Source organism: Pleurodeles waltl, chromosome 11, assembly GCF_031143425.1.
Source record: "Pleurodeles waltl isolate 20211129_DDA chromosome 11, aPleWal1.hap1.20221129, whole genome shotgun sequence".
NCBI classification, from domain to species: Eukaryota; Metazoa; Chordata; class Amphibia; order Caudata; family Salamandridae; genus Pleurodeles; species Pleurodeles waltl.
This window is the reverse complement of record NC_090450.1, coordinates 994,386,320-994,405,228: the sequence shown is the minus strand read 5'-3', so window position 1 is coordinate 994,405,228 and position 18,909 is coordinate 994,386,320.

Sequence of the window (18,909 nt, the reverse complement as noted above, 5' to 3'; positions counted from 1 at the left end):
TCCTAAACAACTTTCAGTAAGGGGAGGCTTGAACTCCCTTCACTGGCTTCCTGTCAAAACTAGTGTGACATTTAAGGCTCTGTGTATGGTATTTCAGGCTCCCCATCATCAGGAGTCTGTCCCCTTGAGATTAGCCTTTCGCTTGTACACCTCAAATAGACTTTATTGGAAGGTCAGATGGGGTGGCTACTTTTTTCAGTTGCTGCTGCAAAACTATAGAACCTTATGCCTACTCTCATTAGGAGCATGGGCTCTTTTGCAGCCTTTCGAAAGCAATTGAAAACTTTTCCCTTGATGGCAGCTCATTTGATTTTAGTGGATGCCCCTTTTTCCTTGTAATTATTTATTTTTTTATTTACTTTAGGTGCTTTGATGCCTCAGAATAATGTGCTCTACAAATGTTATTTCATTCATTCATTCATTTATTCTTTCATTCATTCACACACACTAATAAATACTATTACAAATATATATATATATGAGGCAAATTGGAAATTCATTTCTAAAATGACATAGAAATCACATTTCACCCCAAAGGGTTTTATGACCAAAGTGCCCTCCAACCTACACCAGAAAACACATCACAATATGAGGGGGTATCACTTTAGCTAAAACAGGGCTATTCGCATTATCAACGGTCCACCATATTACATGAACAAACCACAACTTAAAAAAGACATATTTGTGTATGTAAACGCAATAACTAATAATAATCATGTGTACATGCAAATTGTAATGTCAATAATGCATAGCAACATTGATCAATGATCACTATCAGCATTATTATTTCAATAAAACATTTGAAAATGCACATACATGTGTTGGTGCGCTTTTTTAATATTTTCAGACCACATAACATGCACTCATGAAACCAGCCCCAAGAGGACACTACATTCCATGTATTTTCTTTATACACCTTCAGGCCATATAAAATGCAGCAATTGAAACAGCCCCTAGAGGGTGCTGTACCTCCAGCTGTAGAGCACAAGCTCCTATCTTGTGAGTGCTTTAAAAATGATTTAAAAATTCAAGAAGGTGATAACTCAGTCATGGTTACAGCCAAGCTGCGCCACAAGTTGGCCACTCGCTAACAGTTCTCTGCTAGTTGAATCAGCATCCGTTCAACATCCGCTTCACCTGAGCTGCCTTTGATGCTACCTGACGGCATCCTGGACTTCCTGGATACCTGGGGAGGCCTGTCTAAAGCCTCCACTGGTGGACCCGGTAGCCATCTTCAATCCTAGGCCCTGAGTGCAAGTGCGGAGGTTGCTTCCAACGGGTGACTGAGGTGGGGGTTGGAGTCCCTCACTGCCTCTCTGTTCCAGGGCCAGGGGCTGTCTGACAACTGCTGTTGCCTGGGCCTCAGGGACCGCATTGGTCGGACTGCAGACCCCACTGGTCAGAGGCTGTGCTGCCACATCATTGCCGGGGGAGTTGAGTGGTGTGGGCGTGATGAGGAGCTGCTCTTGTCGTCTCTGTTCTCCTTCCCTACTTCTCCCCCTTGTCAGAAAGCTGCCACGTGCTGCTGAAGATAAATTGGGTTATGCGATTGCTGACTAGGGAATTTCTGACTGTGGCTAACCAGAGAACGATGCCCCATGATCTGTTAATGGTTAGTGAATCCATCCTAGTGTGATGCACAGTTAGCTAGCCTGCTGCTCCCTTCAGCTACTGTTGCCTCTGCCTGCTATGCCTGCTCCATGGGCCCCTGCTATATTGCACCTCGTTGCCTGCTGCTGAGGTGGTTGGCTGCCACTATGAAAGTGGGGTCCACCTGGGTAAACATCTATAAGCTGAACACTACACAAGTTTTGTCAACTCCATGGCGCCTAGCGGTGAATGCACTACTGCCCTTCTTGACTACCACCACTCCCCTGAGAGACCTTTTGTGACACCGGGCCTGCTCATGTCTCCGGGCTGGGTTTCCACTTAGGGTGGCAGGGCCCTGGTGATGGTCCTGTCGTGCGTCTGCAGAACATCGGCTACCCACTCCCCCTTGTTGGGGCTGGATCTTGGGGGCCCTGTTCCCTGCTGTGCAGCCCACCTTCCTCTCGGCCATAATCCAGCTTGCCCTTCATCCTGCACAGAGACCCTCCAGCTTGCCCTTCATCCAGCACAGGGACCCTCTCCGGTGACCATTATGGGGAAACACGAAGTACCTGAGAAGAAACTCTCCTTTGAGAGTAGGCGTCTCACTCCCCAGGCGGAGCAGTAAGACCCAATTGCAGAGCAACCAGGCAGGACGAAGAGGACACCCTATCAAATTTCAACCTTAAGGAATTTCTCATGGAGGTGAAGTCGAGTCTGAAGACCAAAGACACTAAGCTAAACATCCTCACCTCTTGACTGGACCAGATGAAGCAATAGGTCGATAAACATGTGGGCAGACTGGAACATCTGTAAAACCATGTCTTGAACGTTGATGACATTCAGACAGACACTAAGAAAGACCCACTGAAAATTGACACAGTCCTTCACATTATTAAGTTAAAGAACAAAGATCTAGAGGTGAGCTCAAGGCAATACAACCTCCGAGTCATTGACCTTCTGGAATCAACCACCATTAACAAAATGAAAGACTTTGTGGAAACCCTGTTGCAAGAGCTTTTCTCCGTTTTCATAGTTGAGTGGGCACACCAGTTGCCGGGACTGTGCCTTCCTTCTGGGGCCCCGGCGCGTCCTATAGTGGCATGACTGCTCAATTACAGAGACGGCAACACTGTCCTGTGACTTGCAAGAGAAAAGCATTTCATAGCCTACCAAGAGAATGAAATCTCATTCTTTCAAGATGTCACTCAGTCGGTATTAGCTGCCCGCCGAGAGTTCCTCCAAACCAAACGGATTCTGCAAAAGGCAGAAATGCCCTGCACCCCAATGTATCCTGCTAAGCTCCGAGTGTCATTCAAAGGGAAACCACACTTTTTTCTGATGCCAAATCTGCCTTGACATTTTCTAAGCACATTTCAGCAAATGGACCACCACCGCTGGGCTCCCCACGCAGACAGAATGATGACCCCCTCGATGAAAATTCAATAGGGTCATGGATTCCTTGAACCCACAAACATAGGCACGGTTTACGAAGTTTTTTTTCTGGGGGGGCTGTTGTCAGTCCTACAGCCTCCCACAACACTTTCCAGATTCATTAGTGGTGCCCCTGTCCTCATGGGGCCACCATAAGACAAGTAAAATATGCAAATTACCAAGCCCAACAGGTCATTATGGGACACTCCAACTCGGAACAGTGAATATTTTAGCATTGGTTTTTTGATTTTTCTTTGTTTATGGGGGTGTCAGGTCCTACCCAGGCACCCCACATTCCTCCATTTGTTGGGGGCAGCACAGGGAGCCCACCCCTGGCTACTCCTGTCGGATCCCCATCACATCAGCATCCTCCTTGCTGCTGCAGAAACATGGAGCTCTTCACCCCTGCCCGCTGCATGAGGGCAGGGAGTATGTTATGCAATAACCACCCAGCTCCCCCAGACACAGCACAGGGAGCGGGAGTGAGGCCACTGCGAATGGGAGCCCAGAGATGGGGTCCCCTTTTCTCTTTGCTGGGTGAGGTGCGACATGGCTCCCCAGACTCTGTCAGCTGCTGGGGAGATGTGGCACAGGGGGTTAGAAATGGAGAGAGGGCCCTATGCACACCACCTCTTTGAAATCTATTTTTAATTGTGCTCTGACCTGTGGACTCTGGCCCACGCCATTGGTAATTTGTCATCCTGTAGGAGGCTGGCCTGGTGTGTGTTGGGTACCTAAAGTACAAACACCATATACCAGGTCCAGGTATCCCCTATTAGTGCAGTGAAGGCAGTGTCTAGAAGCCAGGCTCTCTAGAGGTAGCTGTGGATGAGCAGCCAAGGCTTATCTAGGAGACATGCAAAGCTCATGCAATACCACTGTTGTCACACAGCACTTACACACATGAAAGAAAACCCTCAGGGGGTCGTTCAGACCCCGTCGGTAGGTGATAATGTGGGGGTAGTACCACCAACAGGCTGCCGGTACATGCCGCCACATTATGACAATTTACCGTTCCTACCACCATGGTGGTGGCAGCCGCCGGGCCGGAGATCTCCAGCCCGGCGGCCTCTATTGTGCCACCTGCGGCATTTTGAGCCTGCCTACTGCCATGGGTATCGTGGTGTTTGCAATGCAATGAAAACCATGGCGGTAGGCCCTACCAGTGACAGGGAAGTCCTTCCCTGTCACTGGTTGGAGGCTCACCCACGCCCCAAACACTCCTCAGATGCCCCCACCCCTCCTCCATCCACGCTCCCCCCTTTCAATCCCCCACCACCCCCATACATGCACACTTGCAGACACGCACCACGCATACACACACTCACTCACACTAGCATACACGCATTCATTCATGCATGCATCCATTCATTATCGCACACATCTGTACACACATTCACACTGACATGCAGACACACATTCACATTTCCATTTGTACACACATATTTTCACACATGCATACACCCATGCACCCATGCCCACAAGACTACACACACAGTGGCATCACGCACACACTCACACATACATGCACACAGCCCCCCCACATACACACACACACACACACAACACCCCCCCAGCCTCCTCTCCTGTCAGAAGCCCAACTTACCTGCATCCAGGGGGTCTTCCGGCAGGGAACGGGACGGGGCGCTGCTACCGCCAGCAGCGTCCGTCAGCAGAACACCGCCAGGCCGTACCATGTGTCATGATATGGCTGGCGGCGGTCTACTGGGGTGGCACTGCGGGTGGTAGCAGCGCCACCTTACCACCATCCGCCAGTATGGCCACAGCTGGATTTCCGCTCTTCTTGTGGCAGAAATCCAGCTGTGGTCAAAATTTGGTGAACGGATGGTAGCCGCGGCAACGGTCTTTTGGCAGCTATCACCGAGGTGGTAGGTGGCTTTTACCGCCAATGTTAAAATGAGGGCCTCAGTGTTACAAAACTAAAGGTACTTTATTTGTAGTGACAGAATTAGCAAAATGTACTAGAGAGGTAACCCTCCAATAGGAGGTAAATAACATACTAGTATGTACACTATGTACACCAGTAATCAGTAATAGGCATAAAAAGTGATAGAAAATGGTGCAAATGCAAATAGACAATAGTGACCCTAGGGGGAGCCCAAACCATATATTAAAAAAATGGAATGTGAATGGAGGACCCCCACCTAAGTAAGTGGACTGTGTAGAGGGGAGCTGGGGGAACTAGGAACCCCCAAAGGTAAGTACCACAGTGCCCCCCCAGCGACCAGGAAGAAAGGAGTAAGTTACTGGATTTTCCCCAAACCACCCAAAATGAGGAAAAAGAAGAAAATGCAACACCCAGATAAGACTGCAAGAAACCAGTGGTGGATTCCTGAAGAGTAAGACCTGTGGAAGAAGGGGACTAAGGGCCAGATGTAGGTAGCCTTTTGCGCCTCGCAAACGGCGAAAAACGCCGTTTGCGAGGCGCAAAAGGCCTCACGCGATGCAGAAACACATTTTGCGAGTCGGTACCGACTCGCAAAATGTGTTTCCGACTCGCAAATAGGAAGGGGTGTGCTCTTCCTATTTGCGACCGCATCGCAATGTAGAGTTGATTTGTGACCGCGAAAGCGGTCGCAAATCAACTCGCAGTTACCATCCACCTGAAGTGGATGGTAACTCATTCGCAAATGGGAAGGAGTCCCCATGGGACCCCTTCCCCTTTGCAAATGCAAACAAAAATATTTTTTCAGAGCAGGCAGTGGTCCTACTCTGAAAAAAAACGAAACAAAAAGGTTTCGGTATTTTTTCTATTTGCAGCTCGTTTTCCTTTAAGGAAAACGGGCTGCAAAAAGAAAAGAAAAAAACTGCTTTATTCAAAAGCAGTCACGGACATGGTGGTCTGCTGTCTCCAGCAGGCCACCATCCCCGTGAGTGCCTAGACTTGTTATGGGGTCGCAAACTGAGACCCACCTCATAAATATTTATGAGGTGAGTCTTTGCGACCCCATTGCGAGTCGCAGAAGGTGTCTGAGACACCTTTCTGCATTTCCTTTTTCGAGTTGCAAATTGCGAGTCGCTGGGACTCGCAATTTGCAACTCGCAAAAGGAAACCTGCCTACATCTGGCCCTGAGTCCAGAAGTCACAGAAGAGTCCAGTGGGGCAGGAGACACTATCCACTCAGCTGTGGTTGCAGAAGTTGGGTAATGGTAGGACGAAGATGGTGAGAAATGCAGCCATGGAGCAGGTGAAGAGTTCCTGGAGGATGCATTCGACATCCCATGCCAGATGGATGATTGCAGTCAGTCAGTGGCATGGAAAGGTCACCAACAAGCATTGGCAAAGGCAGAAGTTGCGATGAAGCAAAAGTGGAGCTGCCGGGGACCAGCAAGGTACAAGAGGACTTAACCAATGGGGGGAGTCCTAGGGAGACCTTTAGCAAGGCAGAGAGTCCACAGAAGAAAAGGCAGCCCCCACAGGAGACCCACTGGGCGAGGAACCAGGAGTCACAGAGGAGCCATCGCATCAAAACTGGAGAAGGGTCCCACACTACAAGAGGAGCACACAGAGGCCTGTGCATCATAGGAAAGAGTGCTGGGGCTACACGGAGCCTGAAGATGCCTTGGAGGAGATTCCAACAAGCCTTGGTAGCTGCAAGAGATGCAGTGCACAGGGATAATGTTCTGCGTGGAAAGGCAAGGGCTTACCTCCACTAAAGTTAGACAGCTAGCAGAGAGGACCAAGAGGAGTACTCTAGACTACCACCCATTATGCAGGAGCCATGCAGCTCAGGATGAGAGGAGATCCATGCAGCCATTCGTCGTTGCAGTTGGTGCCTGCGGATGCAGTGGAGTGACTCCTTCACTCTGAGGGAGATTCCTTCTTCCTTCTCATGCAGACTGAGGACTTGACACCCTCAGAGGATTTACAGTGGGGGAAATGTTGCAGAAGCTACAAGGAGCAGTGGATACAATGCTGCAAGCAGAGTCCTCATTGTGGATGAAGATTGATGGTCCCTGGAGGGTTCTGTTGTGGTTCCAGTGGCTAGAATTTGAAGTAGAGGTTGGTGAGGAGTCCTGCTGGAATCTTGCAAACCAATTCTGAGGACCCACCCAAGAGAGAGGCCCTAAATAACCCTGAAATGGGGAGTGGTAACCTAGCCAGCTGACCACCTGTCAGAAGGGGGCTCTGACATCACCTGCCTGACCTGGCCACTCAGATGCTCCCAGAGGTCCCTGCCAACCTTGGATTCAAGATGGCAGAACCCAGGGACCCTCCGCAGGTGCTCTGGGCACCACCCCTTGGGTGGTGATAGACAGGGGAGTGGTCACTCCCCTTTCCATTGTCCAGTTTCATGCCAGAGCAGGGACTGGAGGTCCCTGAACTGGTGTAGACTGGTTTATGCATGGAGGGCACCAAATGTGCCCTTCAAAGCATACCAGTGGCTTGGGGAGGCTACCCCTCCCAAGCCTTGTAACACTTATTTCCAAAGGGAGAGGGTGCTACCCCACTCTCCCAAAAAAAATCCTTTGTTCTGCCTTCCTGGGCTTGAGCTGTTCAAGCAGCAGGAGGGTAGAAACATCTCTCAGGGGTTGCAGCAGCTTGGGCTGCCCAGAAAACCCCAAAAGGCTGGTAGGGGCAATGCTGAGGGTCCTCTAAGGAGCCCCCAGAGTGCATGAAATCATACTTCCAATACTGGGAACAGTATTGGGGTATGATTCCAACATGTTTGATACCAAACATGCCTAGGTTCGGAGTTACCATAATGTAGCTGGACATAGGTAGTGACCTATGTCCTGTACACGCATAAAATGGCATCCCCACTCTCATGAAGTCCAGGAAAATGCAACTGGTGTTCGTGGGGGCACCTCTGCTAGTGCAGGGGTGCCCTCACACACAGGTACTTGCACCCTGCCCTCTGGGCTAGGAGGGCCTGCCATAGGGGTGACTTACAGTGACCTGGTGCATTGACCTGTAGTGAAAAGGGTGCATGCACCCTTTCACGCAGGCTGCAATGGCAGGCCTACAAATATACTTTGCATGGGCTATCCATGGGTGACATAATACATGATGCAGCCCATGGGCATCCCCTTGTAGCCCAATGCCCTGGGTACCATATACTAGGGGCTTACATGGGTGCACCATTATGCCAAATGTGGGCTGTAAGTGGTTCAAGTAACCACGTGTTGAAGGGAGAGAGCATAATCACTGGAGTCCTGGTGAGCAGGATCCCAGTGAACACAGTCAAACACACTGACAACAGGTGGAAAATGGGGGTAACCATGGCAAGAAAGAGGGTACTTTCCTACATACACATTAAACGCGACCCACTGCAGAAGACATGTCAGGGTTGGTAGAGGGATATAGGCCTGAAGTTAATAACCAAAGAATGGAAGAAAGCTCTGCATTATATGAAAAAGGCATGCTGGAATGTGAGTTTCCAATACATACAACACAACATACTGCACCAAGCAATCTTGAGAAACTGCATAACATGTTCGGATCCTCCCATCTGTGTCCCCGGTACCGCACACTGCATGCAGGTATAGCACACATGTTCTGGAGCTGCTTGGTGGCTAGAGACCTCTGGCAAGGGGTGGGGGGCACTAATGGCAGTGATGGGCCGTGAGGGATTTCTCACCATGGAAGGGGGTGTTACTGGGCACGTTCAAATGGAAGAAAACACAGGTAGCAACTACCCGGTTCCTGGATCTGGCTTTCCTCATCATACAGAGCTTCATAGTTATGCACTGGAAAGTGCATACCCTCCCAACCTTGCGACATTGGAGCACAGCAGTGTTCAAGTGGGGTAGGGCTGAGGTGGCTGCACTGAGCACAGAAGAGGTGAGACGATTGCGTAAGATCCCAATTGTCACCTGCTGGATTGGCCTACTGGAGGAGCTTCAGACATTTCAAGAATCACATGGAGAATAAGTAGGGGAGATCCCCTTGCTTCCTTCCTCGCCATCAGTTGCATCGTCATTCCAGTGACCCCTGCACCTGGAAGATCATACAACTCCCCCCCACAGGGAGTAGGATCCCACTCACGGGAGTACCTGAATCGTTATGCAACCCTGAGTGAAAGGGAATAAACCGCTTAGAATGTTGCGCAGTATAGCACCTTAACCAGAAGGGAGTGTGACGAGAGTCTCATGAGTGGTCGCAAGGTCTGGGTGGATGATATGACCCGGGGAGACATAACTATCATTACAAAGATCTGTGAAGTTATAATGTTTTTGTTTAACTGTTTATAACTTGACCCTGCAGCTCTTACATTATGCATCATTTGTACATATTCACTTTGTGAGTTTACATATTGTCATCCATAACAATAAAAGTGTATTAGGTAACATAATGAAAACTAATCAAATTGGTTATAAAAAACACCTGGACCCCGTTGTGCCAACTTGGATGATCTTGGGCTTATTTTACTCCTGGTGGTGAGCTCTATCACACCACGGGCAGCTTCAACAGGCCTCCAAGGTGGTGTACTTTGCAGGGAGCTCGTTCCACTGGCTCACTGCACCAGCTTTGTTTCTGGTCTTTGCCTCTGGGTGAGAAGTCCAGAACTTTCCCCCAACATCAGGTCCTCAGGGGGCATAAGGGGGCCAGCCTCACTGGCCAGTGGAGAGACCCATCGGTCCTGGTCCTTGGCCTTTTTGGAAATCTGAGGTTTTCACCTTCCAATTGTCCCTGGCTGCCGCAGTCCCATGGTCCAGCAACAAAAAGCATACAAGCACTGACAGGTTCTTTCTCTCTTTTGCAAGAGATTTTAAAAGGGAGTGGAAGGTTCCAGAAGCCAGGCACCCTGGCAAATCTTAGGCTGTGCATAAGAATAGTATCACACGTGCAGCTCACACGTGTGTACAGGTGTGTGCACATGTGTTAATGTATAACCAGCCAAGTGTCCTTTACCCTAGCTGCATCACAAGGACTTACCTTAACAAGTGGACACTGCTGATAAACATGCACAGTCCATTTGCCATGTGATTACCGTGGGTGAGATACATGTAATACATGTAGTGAGACGAACCCACAGTTAAAAGCCTAAAATGGATGATCGAAAAAGCAAAATGTCTGGGTGTGTTAAATTGGCGGAACCCATTTTGTAACACTGTCCCAGTATTCTGTATATAACACGCTGTCCATGTATTCTATATATATAATAACAAAGTGTCTGTATTCTGTATATGGCAAGTTATCCCTCTATTCTGTATTTAACTAGGTGCTCATGTGTTCCTTATATAACAAAATGGCTGTGAAGATGAAAGTGAAAATGGTCAGTGTAAGAAATTGGGTTATTAGTTGTGCAGGATAAGCCTCCTGCACAAGAATAGGTCCACAATTTCCCCTTCCTGTGAATTAAGCCCCCCACTGTAGCATTTCACTCTTTCAGGGCAGCAAACCAGAGCGGTCCGAGGCCTACTCAGGGGAGGTGGTGTGACCTAGTAATCCCCATTTGCTGGCACTCAATACATGATTCTCCAGTCTATGCTTTTTCTTTGAAAAACAAAAAGTGCATTCATTACACACACACAATTGAATATCAGCATTAATTTACAAATACATACATCACGCAGGTAGAAATAAACCTGACTTTCTGTAATCACAATTGATCCCCTATTGGATCATGACCCCTAAAATCACAATACCACCCACCACCACCAAAGAGATTATCAAAATAAAGTGGGTATCACCTACTTACAATAAAGCACCTGTCAGGTTTGGCAGATGGCAGATGACACTCCTAAATTGGAGCAGCGAGGGGACCCTCAAGGCCCCGAAAGCACCAGTCAGCTCCCCAGATGCCCTCCTCATCAGACGTAGGAGTCAGCGGCTTTAGTCTCTGTGTCCACTGCATGCAGGCAGGATTTTATTTACCCAGACACATGGAGCGGGCAAGGCCACTGTCATTAGGGGAGGCATGATGGCATTCCCCCTGCCTCTGCTTCCCTCAGGGACCTGGGATTAGGGTCCTGGTCCTCTTCTTTCTTTACAACAGCCCGGAGGGGGATTGAGTCCCTAGGCCAAGATAGAGTCCAGGGAGGGAGGGTCCCCATACACACTCTTTTCCCCAAAGATGTAATTAATTATTGTTGGGCTTAATCCAGGCCCACCCGAAGGGTAATTTTAAAAAATGGCAGCAGAGCCCCTTGCACTCCATTTCTGGCTGTGGTGTCAAAGGCCAAATACTTTAAGGAAGGATATTTCCACCTCCATTGGGCAGATATCCCCAATCTTGGGCTCATTTTACTTGCTCCTGGTGGTGAGTCTTAGAAACCTGTAACCGTTTCAGCAGGCCTCCTGGCATCTAAGTGGTACACTTTGCAGAGAGTTGTCTCCCCTGGCTCCCTGTGCCACCTCTACTCCTTTCCTTTGTCCCTGGTGCTCCTCTCCTCCTGCTGGGACACAGTAGTACGGATCTTCCATCCCCTTGCCTTTAGGGGGTGTAAGGAACCCAGCCTTAATGCTCCTGAAGAGACCCACAGCTCCTGGGTCAGCGGAGGCACAGTACTTTGTCCATTAGGGCATCAGGGGGCTTGCTCTTCCAGCTTTCCATGTTATTGCTGCCATCCAATGCTGGAGTCCAATTATCTTTGTCTCCCTTATGTAAGAGCTTTTAAGCAGAGTTGAAAGTTCTGGTTGCCACCAATCCTAGGGGGCCATGTAAGCTTTACACCCCTGTTATAATCCTCCTGCACAGCAAGTTGGGACAGTTCAAGATGGCGTCATCTGTGAGTCGCTTGTCACAGCTGCTTTAGGTGCCTTAGCTCCACCACTAGCTGGCATCACTGCCAGGGACTTTCCCATAAAAACTTCAAAGGGGAACCTCCACCTGTGTTGGTTCCAGGGGTCTGGGCTTCCTCTTTTATTCAGTTGTCCTGGGTTACCCCAATCCTGCCACAGTGTGACAGCTAATTAACAGAAGCAGATTTTCTTACCCACCCCTTCATCCTCAGGAGATAAGTAAGGCACTGCTAATTATTCCTTTTGTATGGGGAGGACTTTGTTCCCTCTAGAGGAACGCAAAGTAATTAACTTGGCCTAGCAGGGTGACAAAAGGCTTGGATTCTGATCCTAAACTGAGCTAGAGAGATAAGACAATTCTGGATTACCCACACAGTGTGCATTTAGACTCTTGGGACTTGCATATTCAAACTTGGCATACATGTTTCTCCCCAGTTTGATACCTTACTGGACTTTGTGGCCTAAGGGAAGCAAAACTGCACTTTAAGGCAGATTACCCCCATGTGTATAATACAGTGAGAGTGCAGATAAACCATTAAACCCTATTGCCCTTACCTATGAGTCCCCACTGATATTATAAGGCCTATCCCAAGCCAACATCTAACCTTTCAGGGTCCCCTCTGTGCCAGCTTCTGGTGCGCAGTTACTGGGTTGCGTTTGACCGTAGTCTCACGCACAGCCGCACATGTGTGCACAAGCATTTGCACATGTGTTCAATTGTAACCAGCCAAGTGTCCTTTACTCTAGCTGTGTTGTTAAAAGGCAGACACTGGTGGTAAATACGCGCAGTTTATTCACCATCTGATTGCCGTTTGTGAAACACATGTACTAAGACTCACCCACAGTAAAAGTCCCAAAAAAAAGGTGACCAAAAGCAAAAAATTGGGGTGGATTAAAGGAGTGGAACTCATTCTCAAAAGTCATTGAAGGAGTAAAAGGATTCAAGAGGAAAGTAAAGAGCATTTATTGTACTTAGGTTTTTAAGACTTAAGGAGACTTCATTACCCAAAAGATCTCAAAGCAGAGACTAAAAGCTCCAACATACATTCACTATAATTGCCAGGACACCCATATAATGGTCACATTAATGTTGCATAGAAAGTCTATACAATAATATTCATGTTATCCTTATACACAACCATAGTGTCCAATTATGATGATATAATCATATCCAAGGGGTCCTCCAGCCAACACGTTTTGTCGAAAGGTCAGTCTCGCTATGACTTCCTCAGGGCTTGACTATTAATCTCACAGTCATCCACAGGTTCTACTCATAATTATGCTGAACAAACACAATTATTAATTTACTTACGCCACTTAATTCACTGGGAAATTATTCTTTATCAGGGGACCTAAATCTGGCTATTCAACATTGTTTAGCCCTGAATGAGGACTAACATGTGGACCAAGGTTTACAGTTCAAACTCCACAAGTGGATTGCTGACCCTTGGTTACAAATTGTCTCAAAAACAATCTTAAACCTTGCAATTTTGGATCACAGGGTATCCTCTGCTAATAGTTTTGGTTCAAGATCAGGTTGTCTTGCACTAGTAGCTTTAGTTTCCGTGGATTCAGTGTCTGCTGTTCAGGTGGGTACATTGCCTCTTGATAAGATTTTCTTAAACTAATAGATGTGATTTTCACATATACACTGGTCATTGCACTGGTGTGTATTCTCTACAACACCTGCTGCTTTTACAATTCTACAGGGACGTCCCAATTTATCCTTGGTTGATTTTAAATATCAAAGCCCTACCAATCTTGGATAGCAGATGATTCATTTAAATGTATCAGAGATATGATCCATTTTCAAAAAAAATATTAAAAGCTAACCCATGCCCTTGTCATCAAAGCTGATTGACCTGTTTAGCAAAAATAAGCTTTCAAGCTTAACCTGGCATAATTCCTGACTTTCAATGCCTTTTCATTCAAAACACACGTCATTGCATGATGGTGATATACTTTTTGCTGGTTTATCAGTCCACATACTCTTGTGCTGCAATTGTTGATTAAACCCTCATTAAGAGTGGCCCAGGAATTTAATTGGGCCTGTAACAGAATTATGGGAATTATGAATTCAATGGAACACTGATGATATGTGGTATTCCACTTGGAGAATACTTTGGAAGGAATGCCAGGAAAATCATGGAGAAATAAGCACGGTAAATAAAATTTCTGCATGTTGGACTGAAGTGCAGTTAATCACTAACCCTGAGGACGTACTCGCTGCTGAGAAGATCCAGGGCTCTCCAGTTCTACAGAAAAGTTAAGTTCATACTAATACATCTCTCAGAAGAAGTGCTAGTACTCCTCCATTGACAGTAATAGAATCCTCCTGACTGAGAAGTGTTCGTAATATCTCATGAACAGAAGTTCATCCTCCTGAGAAGTGCTGATACTCTCCAATTGATAGTTATACTTCCCTCCTGAGAAGTGCTGATACTCTCCCGTTGATAGTAAGACATCCCTCCTGGGCAGCGCTGATACTCTTACATTGATAGCAATACATCTCTCCTGAGAAGTGCTGGTACTCTCCCTCTGATAGTAGTACTCCCCTCTGAGAAGAACTAATTCTCTCCCATTGATAGTAATACATCCCTCCTGAGAACTGCTGATACTCTCCCATTGATAGTAAGACATCCCTCCTAGGCAGCGCTGATACTCTCCCATTGATAGTCATACATGCCTCTTGAAAAATGCTTGATACTCTCCCATTGAGCGTAATACATCTCTACTGAGAAGTGCTGGTACTCTCCCTCTGATAGTAGTACGATCCCCTGAGACGCACGAATGCTCTTCCATTGATAGTAATACATTCTTCCAGAGAAGTGCTGATACTATTTCATTGACAGTAAAATGATCCTCCTGACCGAGAAGTGCTAGTAATATCACATAAATAGCAATACATCCCCCTGAGAAGTGCTGATACTCCCCTATTGATAGTAGTACATCCCTCCTGAGAAGTGCTGATACTCTCCCATTGATAGTAAGACATCCCTCCTGAGCAGCGCTGATGTACTCCCATTGACAGAAACACATGCCTACTGGAACGTGCTGGTACTATAACATTAATAGTAATACATCCCTCATGAGAAGAGATGATACTCTCACTCTGATAGTAATACATCCCTGCTGAGAAGTGCTGATACTCTCCCACTGATAGTAATACATCCCTCCTGAGAACTGCTGATACTCTTCCATTAATAGTAATACATCCCTCCTGAGAAATGCTGATACTCTCCCATTGAGAGTAACACATTTCTCCTGAGAAATGCTGGTACTCTCCCTCTATTAGTAGTACTACCCCCTGAGAAGCGCTAATGCTCTCCCATTGATAGTAATACATCCCTCCTGAGGAGTGCTGATACTCTCCCATTGATAATAAGACATCCCTCCTAGACAGCGCTGATACTCTCCCATTGATAGTAATGCATCCCCTTGAAAAATGCTTGATACTCCCCCATTGAGCGTACTACATCTCTCCTGAGAAGTGCTGGTACTCTCCCTCTGACAGTAGTACTACCCCCTGAGACGCGCTAATGCTCTTCCATTGATAGTAATACATCCTTCTAGAGAAGTGCTGATACTATTTCATTGACAGTAAAATAATCCTCCTGACCGAGAAGTGCTAGTAATATCACATAAATAGCAATACACCCCCCCTGAGAAGTGTTGATACTCCTCTATTGATAGTAGTACATCCCTCCTGAGAAGTACTGATACTCTCCCATTGATAGTAAGACATCCCTGATGAGCAGTGCTGATGTACTCCCATTGACAGTAATACATGCCTACTGGAACGTACTGGTACTATACCATTAATATTACTACATCCCTCCTGAGAAGAGCTGATACTCTCACTCTGATAGTAATACATCCCTGCTGAGAAGTGCTGATACTCTCCCACTGATAGTAATACATCCCTCCTGATAAGTGCTGATACTCTTCGATTAATAGGAATACATCCCTCCTGAGAAATGCTGATACTCTCCCATTGAGAGTAATACATCTCTCCTGAGAAGTGCTGGTACTCTGCCTCTGATAGTGGTACTACCCGTGAGAAGCGATAATGCATCCCAACTGATAGTAATACATCCTTCCAGAGAGGTGCAGATACTTTTTCGTTCACAGTAAAATAATCCTACTGACCGAGAAGTGCTAGTAAAATCACATAAATAGCAATACATCCCCCTGAGAAATGCTGATACTCCCCTATTGATAGTAGTACATCCCTTCTGAGAAGTGGTGATACTCTCCTGTTGAGAATTATACATCCCTCCTGAGAAGTGCTGATACTCTCCCATTGACAGTAATACATGCCTACTGGAACGTGCTGGTACTATAACATTAATAGTGATACATCCCTCCTGAGAAGAGCTGATACTATCACTCTGATAGTAATACATCCCTGCTGAGAAGTGCTGATACTCTCCCATTGATAGTAATACATCCCTCCTGAGAAATGCTGATACTCTCCCATTGAGAGTAATACATCTCTCCTGAGAAGTGCTGGTACTCTCCCTCTGATAGTAGTACTACCCCCTGAGAAGCGCCGATGCTCTCCCATTGACAGTAACACATCCCTCTTGAGAAATGCTTATACTCTCCCATTAAGAGTAATACATCTCTCCTGAGAAGTGCTAGTACTTTCCCTCTGATAGTGGTACTACCACCAGAGAAGTGCTAAAGCTCTCCCATTGATAGTAATGCATCCCTCCAGAGAAGTGCTGATACTATTTCATTGACAGTAATACAATCGTCCTGACAGAGAAGTGCTAGTAATATCACATAAATAGCAATAAATTCCCCTGAGAAGTGCTGATACTCCCCTATTGATAGCAGTTCATCCCTCCTGAGAAGTGTGGATACTCTCCTATTGATAATAATGCATTGCTCCTGAAAGTGGTGATACTCTCCCATTGATAGTAATACATCTCTCCTGAGAAGTGCTGGTACTCCTCCATTGATAGTAATTGGTCCCTCCTGAGAAGCGATGACACTCTCCAACTGAGAGTAATACATCTCTCTTGTTAAGTGTTGGTACTATAACATTAATTATGATAAATCTCTCCGGAGAATTGCTGATACTCCTCCATTGATAGTAATACATCCCTCCTGAGAAGCGCTGATACTCCTCCATTGATAGTAATACATCCCTTCTGAGAAGTGCAGGTACTCCTACATTGATAGTAATACATCCCTCCTGACAAGTGCTGACACTCTTCCATTGAGAGTAAAAAATCCCTTCTGAGAAGTGCAGGCACACCTTCATTGATGGTAATACATCCCTCCTGAGAAATGCTGACACTCTTCCATCAAAAGAAATACATCCCTCCTGAGATGTGCTGATACTCGCCCATTGAAAGTAATACATCTCTCCTGAGACCTGCTGATACTCTCCATTGAAAGTAATGCAATCCTCCTGGCTGAGAAGTGCTAGTAATATCACATAAATAGCAATACACCCCCTTGACAAGTGATGGTACTCTTCAATTGATAATAAAACAAATCTCCGGAGAAGTGTTGATACTCCCCCATTGATAGTGAGACATCCCTCCTGAGCACTGCTGATGCTCTTCCATTGACCTTAACAAATCCCTCCGGAGAAGCTGAGAAGCACTGATACTCATCCATTGATAGTAATGCACCCCTCCTGAGAAGTGCTGATGCTCTGCCTCTGATAGTAGGACTACCCCCTGAGAAGTGCTAATGCTCTTCCATTAATAGTAATACATCATTCTAGAGAAGTGCTGATACTATTTCATTGACAGTAAAATAATCCTCCTGACCGAGAAGTGCTAGTAATATCACACAAACAGCAATACATCCCCCTGAGAAGTGCTGATACTCCCCTATTGATAGTAGTACATCCCTCCTGAGAAGTGCTGATACTCATCCATTGATAGTAATACACCCCTCCTGAGAAGTGCTGATGCTCTCCCATTGACAGAAATACATGCCTACTTGAATGTGCTAGTACTATAACATTAATAGTAATACATCCCTCCTGAGAAGAGCTGATACTATCACTCTGATAGTAATAGATCCATGCAGAGAAGTGCTGATACTCCTCCATTGATAGTAATACATCCCTCCTGAGAAGCGCTGATACTCCTCCATTGATAGTAATACATCCCTTCTGAGAAGTGCAGGTACTCCTACATTGATAGTAATACATCCCTCCTGACAAGTGCTGACACTCTTCCATTGAGAGTAAAAAATCCCTTCTGAGAAGTGCAGGCACACCTTCATTGATGGTAATACATCCCTCCTGAGAAATGCTGACACTCTTCCATCAAAAGAAATACATCCCTCCTGAGATGTGCTGATACTCGCCCATTGAAAGTAATACATCTCTCCTGAGACCTGCTGATACTCTCCATTGAAAGTAATGCAATCCTCCTGGCTGAGAAGTGCTAGTAATATCACATAAATGGCAATACACCCCCTTGACAAGTGATGGTACTCTTCAATTGATAATAAAACAAATCTCCGGAGAAGTGTTGATACTCCCCCATTGATAGTGAGACATCCCTCCTGAGCACTGCTGATGCTCTTCCATTGACCTTAACAAATCCCTCCGGAGAAGCTGAGAAGCACTGATACTCATCCATTGATAGTAATGCACCCCTCCTGAGAAGTGCTGATGCTCTGCCTCTGATAGTAGGACTACCCCCTGAGAAGTGCTAATGCTCTTCCATTAATAGTAATACATCATTCTAGAGAAGTGCTGATACTATTTCATTGACAGTAAAATAATCCTCCTGACCGAGAAGTGCTAGTAATATCACACAAACAGCAATACATCCCCCTGAGAAGTGCTGATACTCCCCTATTGATAGTAGTACATCCCTCCTGAGAAGTGCTGATACTCATCCATTGATAGTAATACACCCCTCCTGAGAAGTGCTCATGCTCTCCCATTGACAGAAATACATGCCTACTCGAACGTGCTGGTACTATAACATTAATAGTAATACATCCCTCCTGAGAAGAGCTGATACTATCACTCTGATAGTAATAGATCCATGCAGAGAAGTGCTGATACTCTCCCATTGATAGTAATACATCCCTCCTGAGAAGTGCTGACACTCTTCCATTACTAGTAATGCATCCCTACTGAGAAATGCTTATACTCTCCCATTGAGAATAATACATCTCTCCTGAGAAGTGCTGGT